We start from the raw sequence: 20,577 nt of genomic DNA, 5'->3' as shown, positions 1-20,577 counted from the left end.
AGAAGCAGAGACAGAGAGAGAGAGAGAGAGAGAGAGAGAGAGAGAGAGAGAGAGAGAGAGAGGCTGATAATATGAATGACTATAACCAAGGTTCACCCCTTTCCTCAGTCTCATCATTGAAGTTGCTGTTTAGATGGGCACTACCTCTTACAGCATGATACATGCACTGGACACCCCCACCCCCACCCCCGCAATTGATGCCGACACGCCTGACCCAAGGCACCAAGTTCATTACCAGGTAAATAAAATATTGCTTCCTTTTGTGTTCTCCTTGCTTTTGCTCCATTATGTACCTGATAGAATGTCACCTGCTTAATCTTTCTGTAACATTGTATAAAGATTCCAGTTCCTTGATCAACATTGTTCAGTGTCTTCTTGTCTCCCATCTAAATTGCCTGACTCTGGGACCCTTTTCTACTACTGGATTGCCTCATCTAATCTTAATGGGAGAGGATGCACTTAGTCTTAATGCTAGTTGATATGTGAGGGCTGGTTGATATCCATGGGAGAACTTCCCTTTTCTGAAGAGAAATGGAGGAGGAGGAGGAGGAGGAGGAGGAAGGGAGGGTGGTAGAGAAGGAGAGGCTGGAAGAAGAGGAGGGAGGAGAAACAGCAGTCATCAGGATTATTTATGAGAGAGAGAGAGAGAGAGAGAGAGAGAGAGAGAGAGAGAGAGAGAGAGAGAAAGTTAACCAACAGCTAACAGAATTTCTCCAGTTCCGTTTGTGTAATTCAGTTTTCAGCCTTTGAGTGTTTTTCATTCCTCTTAGAGATCAATGCTCTCCCATCCTTCAAATCCTAGCCATGCTCCATGATTCATTTTTAGATGTGACACCCAGAAAGCTTATGAATTACCTGTTTAATGATCTTAAATTAATTCAAAATACAATTAATAAATGGCCATGTGTGCATAGTAGTAGCCATGATACTTAGGATTTAAATAGTCTGTATTGGGAGATCTACCACACAATCAGGGTGTGAAGTAAACCATTAACAGTGCAGAATTTATTCAGCAAAATATAGTTGCTGTGGCTAATAGATGCATGCTACACAGGAGGCTGAAACACAATTTTTCCTTCATGGTTTTCTTACATGGAGGATGATAGAGGGATTACAGCCTGTCTTTTTTTCTATGTTTTGACTTTATAGCATTATTTCTGGTCATATTTTTTAAAAAATAGCATTGCGGTTTGAGAGTAGAAATAAAATTTGGAAACAAGAGGCTAAGAGAACAGACTCAGAGAGGGTGGAGTTGGTCAGAATTTAGGTTCAGAAAATTCCATGACTTCTACAAATTGACCTTAACTTAAGAAGTTTCAAACATTTCTTTTTTCTGATTTTAGTTACTACGCAGTGTGTTGAAGTTAGTGCTACTGAAAACACAACCAGAAAGTCTTGTCCCTCTTTTAAAGCTACAGAATGTTGGGGTGGATCTTAGGAGTTGGGAGTGAGCCACTGGCTGGCTACTCACACTCCATGTACCTTTGAAAGTAAACTGGGGCAGGGTCTAGATTCAGGAAAGAGAACTCTACAAGGTACTAAGATGTAATCCTGTTGATTTTAGAATTAAGTTTATGATCAGGATACTAGGTTTAGGATACTTTTGGGCTCAAAGAATTAATGGACCTTGTTCAAGCTCACATAAAGAGTAAGGTTGAGGAGTACTCAGCAACTTAATCCCAGTTCCCTTATTGCAGAATACTCTTTGGATGGATAGATGGTAAATGAATACATGTTATGTATTAAAGACCTTCCACTGAGTCCATCCATGCTGAAAGATGTCTGCGATGCCTGAAAACACAAGTGAGCTGGGAATATTTGCCTTTCCTCATTCACAGATTCAGTTCTTGTTTTTCATTGTAAAAATCAAGTTAATATATTCTCAACATCATAGTAAGGTCTAAGTGCTATATTGTTTGGTAGATCTCAAATGTACCTTCAGGATCAAGCATATTAGTAGATAATAAATAGTAATTATAGGACCAAACCTAAGATTCCACAGAGAAATAAAGATTTTGATTAAACAGTATTTCAGTAATAAATGTGAGGCTGCTAAAATTAAAAAACTAAGCAATTTAAATCCTAAAAGTCCTGTTGATTATTCTCCATTGCCACTCTCTAGCCTCATCCCTCAATCCATCCTACACCTTTCTTGGTTGCCTAGGTGATCAATGATGGTTTCCCATACCCTCTGCCTTTGGGTACAGAGACACCATTCAGGGAGAGAGGAGAAATAAGTAAGTATAGTTGTTTTCTTGCTTCTAGTTGCTTGTCAATGCAGTCTGGTAGCTGCTATATTCTGTATTCTATAGAATGTATCCCACATTAACCAGGTTCCCATCTGTTGATCCTCAGGACTACCTGTACTAATCACTTCCAAGTAAGTAATCTTTGGATGTTTCAGCATCCCTTATTGATTAAAAAAATTTAATACTATCCCTGTGAACAACTAACTCTTTGTCCAAATGCCATTCACACCCCCAGGTGGATGGATGTGCTTGATGGTCTCTGCTTGACCAATGACTGCAACAATGTTGGGGCAAACAGGTGTAATGGCCTCTTCTAACCTTCAAGAGTGAATGCGATTGGACTAAATGTGGCCATGATGACATACTTAGGCAGAGACTGGGAAAGGAAACCAAGAGCACCTCCCCCTCTGTATATTCCTCTCCTGCTCAATGGCTAGCTATTGTTTCCAGACTGGAAAAATACATTTGAGGTGAATGAAGTAGGTAGGCAGTCATGTATAAAAAGAGTAACTTAAGCCAAATATTTTATTTATTTCCAAAGAAAGGGAACGCGGAGCTGGGATTGGAGCCTTCTCTTCACCTCATCTCATTCAGTATAATAACACTGGAGCTGAGACCATGATAATACCCAGAGAACAATGCGCAAATCTGGAAAGAATGTGATGCCCTCAACACAATCTTCTAAACATAGGCATATCTTTTTGTCAAAAGGAGTTTGTTTATCCAGCCTCGCTTTTCCTTTCTTCTCTTGCTTACCGCAAATCAACCACTTTGGAAGAAATGCATCAGATTCTTTCCTTAACTAAAAATCGATTCTCTGAGACTTTTTTTTTCATATATTTTAGGACAGTAAGGTCATACCCAAAACACTTGCTATGGATGTGATGTACTTTAGACAAAAGCAATATATTATATTTAAAGTGTAATTGGCTCAACATATTGAACTGTACTCAACTGTTGTTACTTAGATAATTCACAAATGTAGCTGAATATTCATAACTATGTTTAGTGATGCTATTTTTTATAACACTGCTGCAATCACTTGCTGCAGAATCCCAGCTCTCCTGGGAATAAACCAAGAATAATTTTTCTAATTAAAAAATGTACTCTATTAGTCTGGATTCTCAAAAGAAATAGTGCCAACAGGAAATGAAGCTTGCCTACACTGGAGGGAATGACAAAATGTTTCCCTCAAACCACCAAGAGAAATGTTAATCTCATCCAGAAACACATTCACCGAGCTGTCCTGAGCAGTGTTTAATCGAATAGCATGTCTGAAGAGGCAAGCCAAGACACTCATAAATCTCACTATCCAACATGCAAGTCAAGTGGAATGCTTGGGACCAGAAGGGTTTGAGATGCTCGGGACCAGAAGGGTTTGGGATGCTTGGTAGCAGAAGGGTTTGAGATGCTCGGGACCAGAAGGGTTTGAGATGCTTGGGACCAGAATGGTTTGAGATGCTCGGGACCAGAAGGTTTTGAGATGCTCGGGACCAGAATGGTTTGGGATGCTTGGTACCAGAAGGGTTTGAGATGCTCAGGACCAGAAGGGTTTGGGATGCTTGGGACCAGAATGGTTTGAGATGCTCGGGACCAGAAGGTTTTGAGATGCTCGGGACCAGAAAGGTTTGAGATGCTTGGGACCAGAAGGGTTTGAGATTTGATGCCTTTCAGATTTTGGAATACTAACTTTAAAGATCCCCAAGGTTTTTAGAGTTTATGGTTAAGGATGCTTAATTTGTACTTCCTTCCTCACCTTCTTTCTTTCATTATCCTTTGATACAATTCCTTAGTAGCATTGTAGACATACCTCAGTTCTGTGCAAGCATTACATGTTTTAGTCTGCACCCATTTAAGTCTCCAGCCTCATCTCTAATACCATGCTATTCCCTTGTGCTTCACTAGCTAGAATTTTGGGCTTCGATCTTTCATGCCTTGTCCTAGCCCAGTACAATGAAGATGGAGTTTGGTACTCTATCTTTTCATTTCTCCTTTCAAGATATAATGTCCATAAAGCTAAGGGAGATGCTAAGTGAACTAAAGGAGGCAGGGACATACTATGAAATTGATCAGTCATGGGCCCAGAGAACTCTCCCTAGTCTTCCTCTGGCTCATGTGAGTGAACTGTTTTGATAGAGGGTAGGGTACATAGTTTTCATGTGAAATGTCCAGATTTAGGTCAACTCGTTATATCTGGTGGCTCTATCACATCTTTGGCCTTAACAGAAATCTCTATATGTTCTGTGGTAGATAAAGTGCAATTTCACCAGCAAATAGCCAGGACATGGAGGTGGGGGAGGTGAGGTGAAGGGAGGGAACAGAACTTGGAGGAGAGGAAGGAAAGAATCTGCAATCAAGGTGTGAATACATACACACACACCATCATCATGACCACCACCACCACCACCATCACCACCACCAACACCACCACCACCAACACCACCAACAACAACAACAACTACTACAACAACAAAGCATGCTTTCCATGCTCTCTCCAAAATAATCAGGAAAGCCTACATCTCAAACCTTCATTATTAATCATTGCTCTGTGTGGTCACAGAGCTACAGAAATGTAACCAGAAACTAGAACTTCTAATATCAGGCCTAGTATTCTTCACATTGTTATTGCTACCTCTCTCATCTTCTTATATCATATCTCAGCCTCCAGATTTTGACCAATGTATTATCCTTTAAAAGTCACGTTTGTCACTGACCGTCATAATGATTTGCCCTGTAAATATTTTCTGGCATTGGTTTATGCTATAATCTTTCCATGGACTGGCTGCCTAAGATCCCCGGCTTGTGAGATATCTGAGGATTTCTGACTGCCTCTGTACACTGTACTGAGATTTCAATCTCCTAGTTCTATCTGCTTGTCAAAACCCCATTACCTCTTTGAAAACATCCCCTTAGCTGTCACAGCAAGTTTCTCTTCATGTCACTAAATTCTAGACTCCTTCTTTACATTCACATACCGCCCTGTTCATTTTCAACCTCCATCCCCCTCATACTCCATCTTGTCATACTCTTGGAGATGTGTCCAAAGCTTTACCCGAGTCTCCTGTTAGAATTTGCTCCTTCAAACCTGGTCATGTGAGAGACAACGATCTTCAGTTTCATCTAGCTTCCAATGGGACTCTCTGGTCAGTTTACATTGTTTCAGATCCCAATAGCAGACATTAATTAATTGGAAATAGTTTCTATAATGTGTAATGCTTGGGGTTACTCAGGCCATGCTCCAATGATAATTCTGTCACTTAAATTTGGGCTAAATAATCTCCCTAATCTACTCAGTTTTTTTGATTTGCAAAACAATAAAATTGATGTTCAGATTAAATGAGACATTTTATCAAATATAGGACCTTATGGGTTTTAAGATACCTAGGACATAAATATTTAATGGAATTTTAGAACTGATATAATAATATGTGTATAACTACTGCATCTAGTACCTCAGTAACCATATTACCCAGCAAATAGGTGTTCAATCTCAACTCTGTCATATCTGTAACTTTTAAAAGTCTTACTACCTCTTGACCCTGCAAACACTGCTCAAATTAAGAAAATACTCCAGAGAGCAATATTAGAGTAAATAGAAAATCTAGATATACCTTTGACTTTTATTGCAATCAGTAATTTTCTTCTTTAACAGTCTAAACATGGAACTAATTTTAAATGTGTGCTGAAGCTATGCCAACCAATGCTACATCCACTCCGGTAGTGACTCACATTACAGGTTTGGAAACCTGGAAGCAGTCCTGAGGCAAAAAGTTTCAAGGAAACTCAACCTCCTGGAACCTTGCATTCTCATAGCTAGGAATGCCCCAGATTTGTCCCTGCAATATCTTGGAGGGTCCTGCATGCTTTCCTACAGTATTTTACTGGATAAGAGTTAGAAATCTCAGAGCAACCTTAGCAAAGCATACTTTTAAAATCTTCATTACAGCCAAGTTACTTTCATATGCAAGTATTTACCAAGGCCTAGGAAATAGGGGNNTTGTAGTATTGCATTATTCATGAGAAGGTCTGCTAGAGCAGAACCCCCTGGTGCTAGCTCTCACAAGGCTCAAAAGGGTAGCAGAAATTGTGACTAAGGTGTGAAATCCTTTCCTGTCTTTAGCTGACTCTAGGCAGAGTTGTTTTATCTTTACTGTAAACATTACCTGGTGCCTGTAAGTCCTTTTGAAATCATTCCTGTTTTGTGTCAGATAACTTCAATGTACTTTGTCTACTGTGACATCCTACCCCTTTGTTTTCTGTATTATATAAGACTGGTTTTCACTTTGGAAAAATACACTCAAATTCTACATGCTCTCTTGTGTCAGTCTGTTTGTCATTCACCGAATCCTCGCTCATCTGCAACCGAGACCCATTCCATGCAGATAGGAGACCCCAGAAAGGAGGTAGTCTGCGGCAAACCAAGAACCAAAGAAGTATTTCCTGTTTGTTTTTTTTTTAAAGGAAATGTTGCTTAGCTTCCTGATTTAAAGCTTTGATTGATTAACTGATTGATTGATCAGTTGATATGCTTATTTACTTATTTTTGCATATGATGTTTTGCCTGAATGTATGTCTTTGGACCACCTGTATGCCTCATGTCCTTGGATGCCAAAAGGAGTCAGATCTCATGGAACTGATGGTTGTAAGCTTCCATGTGGGTACTGGGAATAGAATCTCAGTCGTCTAGAAGATGCACCAATTTTCTTAGCTGCTGAGGTGTCTCTCTCTAGCCCCAGCTTCCACTGTCTCATTTCCCAGATAGTAGCATTTCTCTTATCTCAGGTATGTTTTGGGTGACATTTTAATTTTTGACAGAAATATTTCTTATACAGAAAAATGTAAGTAGCTGTACAGCTGGTAGAAGAGTCTGGAAAGATAATCAGCAGTAAATGATAGGTTATGATAATTGCTTAAAACTTTCCTCCTGAGAGTGATAGGGGATCATCAAATTATATATGTGTGTTAAGAATTAGACAATTGGGGGCTGAAGAGATGGCTCAGCACTTTAGAATGTGTACTGCTCTTGCAGAGAATCTGAGACTCATTTCCTGAACTCAAGCTGGACAGCTTCCAACTACCTTTAATTCCAGCTCCAAGGGATAGAACACCCCTTTTCTGACCTCCATGAACACCTGCACACATGTGCATATACTTTAGTGTGCACACATACACACACATACACACATACACAGAGAGGGGGAGTGGGAGAGAGAGAGAGAGAGAGAGAGAGAGAGAGAGAGAGAGAGAGAGAGAGAAGAAAAAGTGAAATAATAGATAATCTTTATTTGTGTTTTCAAAATAACCACCAGGATAACATGATGCAGAAATGAAGGAGAAATGATGAACCATAAGTATACAGAGAGCCAAAAGCCACAAGGCATTCAAAATTAAATGAACACGCAAAGTCCATATAAACCTGTGGTCTCTTTTAAGCAAGACAAGAAAAAGAGTCTTAATACATACAGTAAGTGGTTGCTTATGTAGTCAAGCTTTAGAAAGGAGATGCTTAAAGGAAAAAGGCACAGATGATGTGATGCTCGTTCAGAAGGCTGTGGAGCTTGCAGGGTCTTTCAGTACCAATTGTTGTGGTGCTCAATCAAACCTGTCTACTAAAAAAATTAAGGATGTAGTGAAATGGTTCTATGGATAGCTTGACCACTGTAATAAAAGTATTGGGAACTGAGTCTGGATCCACAGCACCCATATAAGGAGCACGCCCATGGCACCGTGGTGTTCTTGATTCCAGTGCTAGGAGACAGAGGCAGACGATTCTGGGGGCTAGTGGAGTAGCAAGCACATCCCATCAGTGAACCCCACATCAATCAGTAAAAAACATGTTTCAAAAAGTAAGGTACAAGTGATCAAGGAAGGCCTTTGAAATTCATCTCTGCTCTCCACACATGAACACACAGGTGTTACATACACACCCATGCCAATGCCTGTACTCATAGCCACACATACCTCCACCCCCACCCTCATACATAATAGAAACATCAGAGGTATATTGCAAAGAAAAAAACTTTAGGAACAACAAAACTATGGGAAGAGTTAAAGGTATCTTAGGAGAAATAATCTTGAGAGGGACGTGAGGCTTTAATAGCCTTTATCTTAGTGTCAGGGAGGGAATACCTGGACATTTTTTGTGTTAGGGTAGCAGATGCACTTGACAAAAGAGATTCAAGGTACGATGGTCCTTTCGGATAACAGTAATTCGTTTTGTGCCACTGGCAAACCATCAGGTCATTTGTGCCATTGGCACACCCTCAGGCCTGTCTCTGGGAGCTTTCCCTAGTGTCCTTCGCAAAATCGATGACAGGTAACAAAGAAATGTCTGCAGAAGTGCAAAGCAAGCATCTATGGACTCAAGCAAATGGCAGAGCTTGACTGGGAGAGAAGAAAGGGGAGGGGCTAGAAAAAGAAAGAGTAAAGGCAAATACAGGCACAGAGAATAAGACCCGACCAACACATTGGGAAGAAAGAGAAGCAGAATTAAGTGGACTCCCACAGACTTGGAAGTGGTTGATGCCACCTGTGGGTGCTGCCAAACTCCTCACTGGGTGCCTCCAGGAAGAAGATGCAGAGCAGGAAAGAACCTCACTGAGGTGCTGTTGTCAGTGCAAGCAGCTATTACATTTTGTCCCCTATTCTATGCCTATGCGATGGGACTCCAAGTGTCAGCACAGACAAGGGACAACCTGGAAACCAAGCCATGACTCAGAAAGAGTATTAAGATGAAGCGCTCCAAGATTGGTGTCAGTGGGACAAGTACCCAATGCGAGTCTAATACCTGTGTCAGAATTATTGAAGGGGCTCATGATTTGGTGGTGAACACAAGAGAAATGGCATTCAGAGTTTACACACTGACAGTGGGAAAAGATAATGAAAGGAGAAACAGTAGATTGATTATACAGTATATTAGAAATTAATAGTCTGTGGAAAAATAAAAATACTAGAGAGAGATCCAAATTCCTTGTGAATATAGAGTTGAAGCACAGGAGATGCTAGGATACACACACACACACACACACACACACACATACACACACACTGTGTATGTATGTATATATATATTCATAATATATATATTCATATATATTCATATGCATTTATGGAATCTATGTAGCCAAAATAAGAAGTAACTTAGAAAACATAAGATAAGCAATAGAAATCTAAGCCCATAGAGTCTTTACTCAGAATATAAACAGTCAAAGGAGGAGTCAAAGGCTTAGTATTGATGTAGACTAGGTCTATGATCTGAAATAAGAGAAGTAACCTGAAAGTAGCCATGAAGGAGAGTGAGAAAGAGAAACTGAAGTTTTCTGAGTCGCTGAACCTCATGAGATACACGTAGCTACTGCTTGTTCTGAAAGAAGAGAGAAGCTGTGGGTAGTAGGTGTTGCCATATAAAAGGTACAGGAGAAAAGATTGAGAAATCCCCTTCAGTGCTTTTGAGCACTCTGAGGCTAGTGGAAGAAGGCAAGCAAGGCGCACGACACTTACTACATACTTGGGATCTTAGGGATATTTCAGGGATGAAGATTTGTGTGTCCCACTGGGTAAGAATGCCCACCAACTGCAATGCAACAGAGCTTCCTCAGGTAATTGAAATTATGGGCTGCCTGAGTATCAGCATTGTGCTCTATGACACAGAACATCGTAAGGTGGGAATAAAATTAGGGCCGTATGAACTGCGATCTACTGTAATGTCACATTAACACTCGTGGAACATCAGACAAGTTGTTTGGTTCCCCTAAACTATATTTTATTTTAAAAAGGAAACAAAGCAAAATGAAGTAGCTATGTGTAAATGTTATCAAAAGGCTCAAACGAGATACTGTATTCAGATAACTTAGGACAGTGTTAATTTATTTACTATAGTAAGCCAACATCATCTACTGCACTATACAGCATTGTTATTTAGTTTGTCTGTAGTAGAAGTATAGAAAATTCACCTATAGGCAAGAAGAGCATTTGAGGCAGATGTTAACAACTGGCAGCCCGTGAAGTCTTCCTATTGTCTCAGTGGATTAGAAAGACGAGTGGAGATATAGGGAATGTAGTGAGTGTTTAAACACAGATTATCATCTGCAGTTTTTGGAGAATATGCTGTTTAATGGCCTGTCAAAGGCACGGCTTTTGCATAACTGAGGAGATAAGGCTATTGTCTGAGTCTTAGAAGACGATGCAATATGTTTATGGGACATGTGATTCTGAGAGGCCTGTGTGTGGGTTGTCTAGGATGTCTCTTATCTTAAAGTCTGTCATATGCTGCTGCTCAGTGATCATGAAATCTCAAACACAATTTCAAGGCAAAGGCTTTAGGTGCACTCTTCCTGTATGCACTCCTGCTGACATGGCAACCCCCATGAGGTTAATCCCGGAGGTCTTACTGCAGTTCCTTGGGTGCAGGTGTCTGAGGGCAAAGGGGTAATGCACTAAGTGCTGGAAAGTGAGATGACCATAAGCAACTAGGGTCTTATTGCCAGGAGCAGGACCAGAAGGAGCCATGGCAACAGCGGTGACAGCAGTGCCAGTAGCAGGCTGTGAGTGTGATAGGACCCTGGCCATAGTCCTGGCAGGTGCCTCCTGTTCTTTGCTTCCACTTGTCTGCCAAAACTCCTTTTATAGAACCCTATTAATTGTATGGACTATCCTGTATCATGCCAACAAATGGCCATTTTTCAAAGGAACTCAGGATTGGTTTCTGTTGTTTGAAACTGGAGAGGCTGACCAAAAAACTGATGGATATGATTCACAGGAGAAAGGCAAAGACCATGGGCACAAAGAGCAGTGCAGTTCCCCAGGCAGAATATACTGCAGTGTGGATGGTAGCTGCTACAAATGTACAAGCGAATACATGAGAGAAAAGTGTTCACAGACAGCATGAGTTTATGAGTTTCAGATATGAGCAGGAACCCATGCTTTAAACTTTGTCCATAAGATAGGGCTGTGTCCTTGAGCACATTGTGCAGGTAATTGAAAATTGAATCTTCGTAGTGTAACTAAGTTAAGGAAAATAGCGTATGAAACTTCCATGATTGGAGCAGAAGGTCGATAGATAATAATTTCAATAAGACATAGAATCAGATTCACGGTGCCACAAGGAACACAAGGAGCATTGCATACATCTTTTTTTTTTTTTTTTCTTGGAAAAGCAAGAGCTAGCAGTTCCTTACGCATAGATTGCTGTATAAGAAGCAACCAACAACTCCAAAGGTCATTACCCATAAAATTCAAATAAAAAGAATGCAGATGACCCACATGGGGTGGTCCATCACGAGACTAATGGATGTCCCCCAGCATCCATTATTGAAGATTATAAGGTACTGGTGAAAGATCCTGAGACTCTGGAGAATTAGAACATGTTCATTGGCGTCACAATCCTGGTCTACCACTTACTACCTGAAAACCTGGAACGTGAAAATCTATTTCCCAAATTTACATTTTTCATCTGAAAACAGAAGCCTACCTCAAAGAGTTTCTATATAAATTAAATAAGATGATATAAGCCCAACATTTCAGCCTTAAGTTATAACTAGTACATTAATATCTTTTCAACATTGTTTCACTGGCCCTCAAAATAGAAAATAAAACCCATCTTGTATTATTTATGTATCTTTGAAAGAGCAAACTGTGTATCATAGGAAAGTAGGGAGGTTATTGCTTAGTATTTTAAGACAATACGTTTCTCTGTTAAAGTAGAACCCAGGTTCTTCCATATGGCTATCTACCAAGGAATGAGAACCTTCTGAAGGGGGCTACTGTAAATTCTCTTGCCATTATATCTTGCTATAACCATCCTAGAAGACTCTTTTTTTGTTGTTGGTTTTATTTTATTATTTTATTTTTTGTTTGTTTTGTTTTGTTTTGTTCTGTGTTTTTTCGAGATAGGGTTTCTCTGTATAGCCCTGGCTGTCCTGGAACTCACTTTGTAGACCAGGCTGGCCTCGAACTCAAAAATCTGCCTGCCTCTGCCTCCTGAGTGCTGGGATTAAAGGCGTGCGCCACCACACCCGGCTCCTAGAAGACTCTTAAAGGGCTTAAGCACACACTAATGCCTTGAACTCCACCTCTCAAACAGCTAGCTAAATTAAGTGATATTTTTAGCTAGTAGATCAAGAAATTTCCTAGGGATCCGTTACTTAGTCTCCATTTTTTGACACATGCACAGTCAACTAAGCTGCTAGTTGGTGCACAAGTAGAAAAGGATGCTAAAACCAGTCAGTGTAGATAATAGTTTCATGTAAGCGAGCTGTCATGTGCCCCTCACGTTTTCTATAAGACAGATTTATGACAATTTGTTTCGATTTGTGAGTAATGTTCCAAAATGGCAAGGAATATTTTTAAAAAGCACACATAGAAAGCATGGACTATCAACAAGAGACAGTTGCTTAGATCCACAGGAAGCCATTGCATGCAGTCGAAAATACAGTGTCATGGTGCAAATAAGAGGTTTCTCCTGGGATTGCTTTAAACTTTGTCCAAGTAATTGAGTCATACAGAAGATAGAAAGGTCACATTTTAGGACCTCGGAAGCTACATACTAATTGGTAAAATCAACTCTGAGATCATAAGCAACCGGAGGTCATACCTTACAGTTCCTTGCGCAGTTCTGAGGACTTTATTTAATTCCAGGATATGAAGATACTCAAGGCATATTCAGTAATTACAAGCCAATAAGAAGATCCATCCAGGAGGAATAATTATCTAATTTCTGCATGACTTCATGTGTGAAGCTTAGAGAATGGCAGTAAGCAGATTCCTCTGTCATTAGGACCTCTGCTGGCGGTGACTCACCGTTTTTAACCAGGACTGCCTCATATCCTAAAACAGTGGCTATTCTTGTCTCCCCTTTGTACATAGGAGAAATTAAGCAGACTTCATTTTCTAGTAACTTAAAAACCTTTCAGAAACTTCACTAAACTTGATCCCATTTCCGAGATGATTTCCGGTTACATGATACAGTTAAAGCAAACTATGATTAAACAAGAAATTTCTGTTTTGAAATGTTTTTCATTTGCCTGAAAGAGCTTGTCTTGTTGGGTGGAAAATTGATTTGTATTCTCAGTGACCTGTAGTTCTTACAACGGCAAAAATGCCATCTGTGTAAATAATAGGGGATCAGCTCCTAAATGCATGAGAATAATTGCTTAAAACCACATTAATACATTTAATTTTCATGTGTTTCAACCAGTAAACATTACAGCGATCCCGTTATGAATGTACGCATTAGGAGTACCAAGTGGTGGCCTGAAAAGTATAAATATATGTTCATAGATAAGGATGCAACAACACCATTAGGCACAAGTTACAATAAAACAAAATAAACCGCATTTTCACCCTTTAATTCACAAACAGTTAAGAACATGTAAATATTTTTGTTCTATAATGGATACCTAATCAGTGATACTATTTCCAGAAATAGAAAAAATACAGGATTTACTGAATTTCTGTTGAGTACAAACATTGCTAACCTTTTAACACAAAGTTTACTCAGTCTTGGAATTTTCTTTCACGCAGGCTGTGACAATGCACACAAGACCTGTACAGGTTCAATACAGATAATATGTGTCACATCCACGTATCAGACACTGTTTCCTCTGAGTCCCCCACCTCCTCAGGCCCTTACCATCTTCTCTTCTGCTTAGGCCCCTGAGACTGGAGACACACCTCCATTCTTTTGTCTCTGGCTCAGGCTGAGACAAGGCTCAATACATAGAGCCAGAATGCCTTTTGCTGGGTTTTCAAGAACATGTAGACAGAAGCCATCTGGACGGCCGTTTGTGCCTAGCTGGTAATTACTTATCTTTCTTGTGGAGAATTTCCAGAGCTTCTCTGAAGGAAATTGGGTTGGATGGAGAAACAGAAAGGTATTCCTGAGAGAAACTCTCCTGGCGCGCGGGCGTTTCGGGGGAAGAGGGAAACTTATGTCTGGGGAAAGAGATTATGTCTGATAGCTTGAGAGTCACGTGGTCACTGTTCACCTCCCAGGACTGTGGAGAGTCACGTGGACACTGTTCACCTCCCAGGACTGTGGAGCTCAGAGTATTGGTTGGTTCAGTTCTCTCAACCTTACAGCCTTTTCTGTCCCTGTAGGCACTATGTGTATGCAGAAAGTCCCTGGACCATTGCATAAATGAGTTCTTCAGAGACAAAATGAACAGTCAGTGTACCTGAGGACAGAAAAATACCTGGGGATGCATCACGGTGTCGACTTTGAGAAATGGAATTTGAAATCCAACAAGAAATAATTATTTTCCATATAAATGACGCTTGGATTCCTTTCTCATTTACAAAATAGGACAATTAATAGCAGGTCTGCTGTTTTATAGCACTATTGGCGCGATGCCATGGGATGGTGGCTAGGAAAGTGTTTTGTAACCATAACAAACTGGACACTAGTTAACAAATACCACTCTGCCATGAAGGTGGGTAATGTTCTTAACAACAGGGGGCTTTGTGACTGGTACCCATTGTTGCCCTTACTGGTGACATTAAATTATGGATGAATGCTAAAAACAAAATATCAAGTGGCAAAAGCAGTTTGGTCAAAATTTAAAAAAATTTTTTTTTGGTATCTTAACCTATTTGGTTTCATACATGGCCCAAGATAAACAACTTTTCTATTTGAAATTTCACAAATTCTTCAGTATGTTAACACAAGAGTGGGCTATATCTACCCAGAGTAACATGAATCAAGTTTCATATCATTTGTAATAGATTTACTGTAAAAATTGCAGTTTCTTTAAATTGTATTTGACCTTCACAACATTCCCTTAACGGGGGAACCAGGAAGAAAATATTTGAAACATTCAAGAAATCACCTCTCTTACGGGGGAATGCCAGGGCCAGGAAGTGGGAGTGGGTGGGTTGGTGAGCAGGGGGAGGGGGAAAGGGGTGGGGGGGTTGGAGGGGAAACTAGGAAAGGGGATAACATTTGAAATGTAAATAAAGAAAATATCTAATAAAAAGTAAAATAAAACATGAACATTTCAACTAAAATTATAAAACTTGAAATTGAATTATCTTCTTTGCTTTGATGAAAAATATAAATTCAATCTATTTGTTCTGAACATTATAATAGTTATAAATAAAAATAAGGGTGTATGAGAAAGTCATAATTTAGTACTGTCTACCTAAAGTGTCTTTAATATTATATAAATTGATGTGTAGATGTGCAAATAAAGTTTAAATGGAATTTTTCCCTCTAAGGTGTCAAGGTACCACCCAGGGAACATAGACCACCAAACAAAACCTCCAATAACAGGCATGAGAAGTCCTCTTTTAAAAAAAGAAAGAAAGAAATCATCTCTCAGTGAAGGAATTAAGAGATTTAGAAGGTAGAATTATTGGAACATGGTCTCAGTCCTTGGCCTCCTTAGGCGTTGTGGACAGAATCTTCATCCTTCCACCCAGCCTGGGTTGTACCCAGAAGGTGGTCTATTGGATGAACAATGTGAGCCCATGTAGTCCTTTCTAAAGTATCTAGCAATAGAAAAACCAAACCAAACCAAATCTATGACAAGAAAGCTTTTTTTAAAAAAATATAACTAGGTCACAAATTCTAATGCTAGGCTGCTATGCTTTCTGTCACATGGGTTAAAAGGCCAGCAGTACCAAGGGCTGTATAGAAAGAACACTGCGCAAGTATAGAGAAGAGAGGGAGAGCCACAAGTGAACCTCATGTCGCGCTTGGCTTTGGTGGAGTCCCTTACTTTTCGAGAGTGGATTTTCTAAGACATTATACCTATAGCACATGCATAGATATGTTTTGTTTTTATTGTTCTCTGTATTTCTTATCAAATACAAAGAATTTTTATTCTTTATTGTTATTATTTTATAAGCTTTTCATAGAGCAAATGTCTTTCTTTTTAAACGGGGGGGGGGGGGGGGGGGGAAGGGGAAGTCCAAAAAGTCTCATTTGCATTGGAAATGAGTAGAAAGGAAAATGGAGGACTCTACCCCAGCTGCTTTCCAGTCATTTGAGTGTATGTTTTTATACCAGGTTTAAGAAAACACCTCTGGAGCTGGAGGAATGGCTCAAAGGTTAAGGACACTTGCTCATCTTACTGAGTTCCCAGGGTCAGTTCCTAACATCCGCACTGAGACTCTAATGGCTCATAACTGGCCATGAGTCCGATTCCAGGGCATCCGGTGCCCTCTTCTAGCTTCCAAAGGCTCTGCACACACATGCTGCATACACGGGCAAGATATAGAATTTTAACTCAGATTTTTTTTTCAAGAACCAAAATTAAGAACACGTATACCCAAATTCAAAACAAAAGACAAAACACTCCTCTGCCTAAGATTCTCTAGGGAGGGAAACAGGGTGCATTGCCGAATATTAGCTATTCGGCTGGCTAACCTCTGAACCCAAGTGAACATGAGAACTATTAATGGTGTATTAATATGAAACTACAGGTTACTGATTTCCGCTGACATTTTTCTTGTACTGAGTCTTGTATCAGTCATCAGCTTGATTTAAAAACAGAAAACAAAACCAAAACCCAACTCTTTGCAAGGAGAGCAACAGCATTGATTTCCACAGCTTGCTCTCCTCTTTTGGTTCAAACACACATTCTTCGGTGCAACAGAAACATGGTTCCACTTCAGTGAAATGACAGTAAAATTTAACCAAAGTGTGAAATACTTGGGTCTTCTCTTTCGTCATCAAATTTGTGAATCTCAGGAGAAATCCCAAGTTACTAGGAACACTGGGTTCCTTTCAAATAGTCTTGGTTTTTTGTTTTGTTTTGTCTTTTCAATATAATGAAGTTTTTCGTTTGTTTGTTTGTTTTTAAATGTTCTTTTAAAAGACAAAATGAATATACATGAATAGAGAAACTAAGAATCAGGGTAGGGCCTCTTTGAGCTTCTCCCCATCCGCAGATAAGGCGATTCTACAGTTTAGGGGAATTTCTGTAGAATTTCGACTCAGTTTTAATTGTGAAAGACATCATTCTTAGGTGTTTTTGTTATAAATAAGCATGAATATGGTGTGAGATGCTGGTCGATTTTTTTTTTTTTTTTTATTTCTCTAACAACATGGAACACATGATGGTTGAAATGATAGAGTTAACAGCTATAGGTTATTTTGCTACAGTTGAGAGAATTAAGCTTATTTATCATCGGCTACGGCCAAGAATGTGACTCTAGGCTGAGTATATAATTAGACACAGTCCTTTTTCAAGTGCAGAAACCTGGAGGAAAAAAACCCACATGCTTTTCAAACACATTTTTTTATTCTAAATAAAGAGATCTAATTTAGATCATAAGTGGGAGATTCGCAAATATCTATACCTCCCAGCTCTGTCAAAATTAACTTACCAAGAGTGATATTCCTGTTCGGCAAATCCAAGGGGGACTGTGGCAACCTAAGACATCCAGATTTCAATCTCTGAAATTTGATTTAGTAAAGTTAGTTACCAGCCTGGTTTCAAATTATTATGGTTTCCATTTGTTACTTTAAAAAAAAAAAAAATCTAACTCCTGCTCACGCATCTCTCTTTGCTGTTTTTAATTTCTATTTTGGTGTTGTGGTGGTTCCTTCTGCCTTGTGCATAATGACAGTCTCTTTCACCAAAGACTTACATGGACAGTAGAAATGTAAAAGGCAAGCACCTTCCAAATGACCTTTTGTTCACGTGGGGACAACTATTTTTTTCTCCCCTAGAGGTATGGTGGCCTGAGAGGGACATGTCCTCTAAGTCTGCAGTTACAGAGTATGAAAACCTTGAACACTGCAGGCTGCACCCCTGATTTTCGTTCCCTTATGGGGAAATGCACACAGCTCCTAGATGTCCTGCACAGTGACAGCATGTGAATCCCAGCACTGACAGCTGTTGATGCAGGCAAAGTTCAGGCTTGTTCCCCTCTCACTGGAGAGCTGAGACAAGAAGGATGAAGGAAAGAACAGCTTATCTAGTCCAGGAGAGGGCTGGGCCTGAACCCAGGCCTCTTGGCTCCCTGCCAAAATTCCTTCTCTTTTATTTTGCCTTGGCAGGCTATAATCAATTTTCTTTCTTTCTTTCTTTCTTTTTTTTTTTTAACTTTTAAGGTTCTTTATTCTATTTTAAAACTTAATTCTGCAAAAAGCAACATATTCTCAGGAATTTATAGCTTTGGGTCATTATTAAGCAATCAATATCACTCTTGGAAAGAAATTCAATAAAATGTTCTGTCAAGGGGTCTCAGCTACTTCTTGCTGGGTTTCTCAAGGCCCCTAAATATTCTGGCTTATTATTATATTTTATTATTAATTTATTAATGCTTACTAATATACTTTATACTAGTCAGTTAACTCTGACCAACTAGACAGGCAAGAGGACAAGAAAATGGAGGCAGAGGAATTAGTGATGTTACAGCAAACCTGAGAGCATGAGGGGTCTTATGAGCTAGGCAACATGTTTCTTGTTTTACAGAAGAGAAAATTGAAGTGGGAGACACTAAGTAATTTTCCCAAAGATCTACTTGCATGACAGAGGTAAAACAAATTGAGCCACTTTGACCCCCAAATGTCATTATCTTGAAGCAAATATTTGCAAACCAAGTAAAAAGACAGGGAATGGGGGAATCTTTAGAAAGACCTAAGACATTATTCATAAATGCTGCTTTCTAAAAGCCACTAACATAAAAACATTTGTATTATTCCTCTGACTTTGGAGCCATTTCCTCCACAGATGAAGGCCAAGTGTTTGAAAGACTCATTCAGTCATGCGAATAATAAATAAAGCAGTGCGATTTAAACTTTTGGGTGGTCTGTCTACCAGATACCCATAATTTTCTCTCCCTCATAGAGAAGTGTACACAGGCATGGACACCCTAGGAAGATATACATTATTCCGGAAACTGCTCTCTTGGTGCTAGGGTGACTTTTGACTGGCTTCAGAGGGTGGCCGTCATCATGATCAGGTTCATTTGTCATACACAGATTACCCAGCACGAAAGGCCATGCACTGACCTTCAAATCACAGCCACGCACCACTGACCATCCCTTTTACAAAGCTCATTTTAGATAACATTTTATAAGACTCATAACAGTGGATAATATACACTCCTAGAGACAAGAGCACATCAAACTTTTTTCGGCAATTTTTTAAAATTCATAACTAATACTGAACATTTTACAATTACTAGTGGTAATAATTCAAGTTATGTTGAGCTCAACAGTTGATGAAATATTTTCACATACATAATTTTTAGTGAATGCTGTAAGCATCCATAAAGCAAATTTCAAACATTTAGTAAATGCGAGTCTATGATTTTATTTGGGCTATGTCCTAGAGATACAAAACATAAATAACAAATGTTCTTTTCCCTAGAAAAATTTAAAAAAACATGATATGTATAAAATATTACATAAATATATTAAAATATTAAATAAACTCAGAAATTAGAATATACTTGCCGACTTAGTATATCACTAAGTTCACTTTCATCTAGAGTTGACTCCAGAAATTTTTATGTCAAAATTTACTCTTGTCTCTCTATAGAAGACTGTAAAGAGTAGAACTTTAAAGGAAATCATTATGGGAGTAAGGATTCAGAGGGACATATTTTAATTAGTTATTTCTATTAGCTTATTAGCTTTCATCAATGATATTTATAACTTTAACATTAACTTTTAATTAATTTTACTTTATGTATATGAAGGTTTTGCTTGTATGTATGTATGCAAGCTGCATATGTAGCCGGTGCCTATAGAGACCAGAAGAGGGAGGTCAGAAACCCTGGAACTGGCATGATGTATAGTATGAACCACTGTGTGAGGGCTGGAAACTGAACTCAAGTCCTCTGCAAGAGCAACAAGGGCTCTTAACTCTTACATTAACTAAGCCCCCAGGTTGGAACTTTTAAGGAAATATAGACCCTTCTAACTTTTATGACTCTCAGCAAAATGTTTTACAGCCCTACTAACAAAAGAAAAGTTATTATTAGAGATGGAGACCCTAAGCTATCATGCCTACATACTCATCTCTGCATGCTCTAGGGCACAACGGCTAAGTGCATTCTGGGTCTTGCAGATGAGAAGATGAACACTCTCGAGGAACAAATGTATAAAAAGCAGCTTAAAGCTTTTGAATAAGCAGGAATGACAAACGATTGAATAATATCTTCATAAAGGTCTCCATGAAGAACAGAGGTGATTGTGCTAGCTGTATTTTTGTATAACTTTGAATTGCTGCTCCTAAGTACTTAGGTTATCAATGCAAAATGATTTCTGATAGGTGAGAGGGTTGGTTTTTGAACCAAATACCCAGGAAGGTTGTGAGATCTCCTTTGAAAAAGTGGGGCTTGTGGGAAATGGGTAGTCTTAATCTCTTTTCAC

The 20,577-nt window shown here is 39.3% G+C and overlaps 1 protein-coding gene across 5 annotated transcripts in view; it reads right to left on the bottom strand.

Annotated features, from left to right (window-relative positions):
- Positions 1–20,577, bottom strand: part of Pde4b (phosphodiesterase 4B) — a 524,127-nt gene that overhangs the window by 151,358 nt on the left and 352,192 nt on the right. Inside the window, exon 1 of one of the 5 annotated variants that reach the window (XM_029540328.1) lies at positions 17,577–17,791. The exons of the other annotated variants lie outside the window; for them this stretch is intronic. The gene's annotated coding sequence lies outside the window, so the exon portion shown is untranslated. Of the gene's footprint in view, positions 1–17,576; positions 17,792–20,577 lie in introns of those variants that run through there. 5 annotated transcript variants of the gene reach the window in all.

Source organism: Mus pahari, chromosome 6 (assembly GCF_900095145.1).
Source record: "Mus pahari chromosome 6, PAHARI_EIJ_v1.1, whole genome shotgun sequence".
Lineage (NCBI taxonomy): Eukaryota > Metazoa > Chordata > Mammalia > Rodentia > Muridae > Mus > Mus pahari.
This window is presented reverse-complemented; position numbering and strand designations above follow the sequence as displayed.